Source organism: Rhagoletis zephyria, unplaced genomic scaffold (assembly GCF_001687245.7).
Source record: "Rhagoletis zephyria isolate East Lansing unplaced genomic scaffold, Rhagoletis_zephyria_1.1 Rzeph_scaffold_00279, whole genome shotgun sequence".
NCBI lineage: Eukaryota > Metazoa > Arthropoda > Insecta > Diptera > Tephritidae > Rhagoletis > Rhagoletis zephyria.
In genome coordinates, this window is record NW_016157363.1 from 338810 (window position 1) to 341277 (window position 2468).

Consider the following 2468-nt stretch of genomic DNA (forward strand, 5'->3'; position numbering starts at 1 on the left):
TTAACAAAATTTAGCTGCAGCTGCTGCTATTAAATGCATGTTGGAATGTGTATATGCACGTAAGTATGTATGTATGTTATTTGAAAGAATTTTTGCTGAATTCCTTTGCAAATATAGTGCCTTCAATAAGACTCAAAGAACAGCCTAAAATAAGTCCGAATGTAGCAACTTATGAGGCCGATAAGAGCCTCGAAAGAGTCTGAAATGGTTCATATTTATATGAGGCCAAAAACTGTTTCAAAAGAGTCCAAAATGAGACGTATATGAGGCCAATAAGAATCCAATAAGACTCATATTTAGGCTCATATGATGTATGAATTTAAACTCATATCAGTCGACCTTCGGAGGAAGGGAAATACCCTCATATCGGACTCTTCAATGAGCCCATTATGAGCGTAAATTCTCTGAAATAGGACTCCTTAAACACTCAATTATTACTCAAAATGTTTGCTGGGATTTAAGTACATACCAATAATCCAAATTTCACCAAAAAATAATTACATCTACACAAAGTACAAAAACACGGCAACCTCCCAGTAGATAATCTCAGGAGATAAAAGCACTTCCGAAAGGCTTTCCTGAGAGTCAAGAGGCCTTCCACCCTACATTACTTTCTCTTTTCTTTTTTGTGTGGAGTGGCGCAAATTAAATGGCTTCTTTCGCTACCCATGGAAGGACTTACTTCAGAAGGCCTTTTATTAATTTATTTATTTAGTTCTTTTAAAGTTGCTTCTTCAATTTATAAAAATCGAACATCTTTGAAGTATTTGTTAAGGTTTATATTAAATATATGTTATTGCAACTTAAAATGTTTATTGGAACTCATTTGTAATTCGCGTAAATTTTAAATGGATATGCCCTTCTAGAAGGCATGCAAGGACTTTTTCAGCCCTTCTTGGGTAGGCCTCTTAGAATGGCTTTACTTAAAAATTCCTTATTTTGATTCGAAAAGTGAAGACCCCAACCCGCGGCCACTTATAGTTTTTAAGTAATTTGTTGTTAAAGTTGCGAAATTCACCAAATATGTTGATGCTAATTGCATCGATTTTATCATCCAAAAGAGCGTGAAATAGATAAATGTGACTTAAATGTAAGCACTTTTAATGCACATGACCATTTTCTTTTAAGTAATATGCTATTTTTGTTAATTTAACTACGATAAAACATTTATAAAAGCAGTGAAGTAGTAAACATGCGAGGGTTGCAACTGAACACCGAAGTTGGTGCTGCCAGACGATTTAAAGTTGAAAAGTAATATCGCAGCATTTTTGAGTCCACATTTTAAGTTTTATAAAATATTGGGTTTTATTACAAAACACATAGCGCCGCAGGCGAAAATTTTTAATAAAAAATTGCGCGATTTAATAGCGTGCAGACGAAAATTTGTAATAAAAAATCGCGCGATTTTTTTCCCAAATTTTCCCTTTTTAGGTTTTTTAATTTTTTTTTAAATAGCTAGAAAAAAACTAAAAATAGGAGTCGCAAGAGCTTTTTGAGCTGATTATAAACGTTACTAAAATTTACTTGCAGAAATTAAAATTAAGCGAGATATCGAAGGTCAAAGATCGAAATTTGCTTTTAGAAAAATGGCCAAAAATCACAATTTTTACTTGCGTTCACAGTATTTTTGCGTAGAATTCCTTTCTGCGTAGACGGCCTTCGGCCGCGCTTTAGGATTATAACCCTTACCAAATAGAATTCTCCGGTCGGTGTGCACCAACTGGGGCTACCGCCCCAGTGATGTAACCATGGGAAAGGATGAGGTAACTAGAATTCCCTTTCTGTGTGGTAAACCTGGGGCTGCCGCCCCAGTGATGTCTATTATGGTTACTGGGTGTTTTATAAAAATGTCTTGTATATAAAAATGCGTGAAATGCATCAAAAGGAAGTGCGAAAAGTGCAAGTGTTTTTTGCAAAAGAACTAAATGTCTTATACGAATTCACAAAATATGTATATCAAACGAAAGATGTTTAAAATACCTTTCGAACGTGGTGCCTTATTTTCTCAACGGTTAATTGATTTCGAAGATAATAACAGTTTTCGAATTTCAAAATTTCATCGCGCGATTTTTTATTCCAAATTTTCTTTTTCTAAATATTTTATATTATAAAAAATATCGACGCAGGCGTAAATATTTGCTTTTTAAATATTGTTTATTAAAAAATGCAAAAAATATTTACTATTATTATGTATTTTCCAAAGAAAAACATACATTTTTGTTAAAAAAATGGCCATAATTGAAATTTTTTTAGAGGTTGTTATTTAAAAAGCACATATTCAAACCTAACCTTATGTTGTGGAGGTCATTATGAAATATAAGTGGTTTATTTCACTGTCCCTAATTTTCGAACATGTGGTAGCACCCTTCTGCTCGGGTAATACAGCCATTTTGATTTGTTTGCTTGTTTACTTTGTTGAAGAAAAGTAGTGAAATGGTTAAACGCGTTTTATATTGTTAAAAAATAAA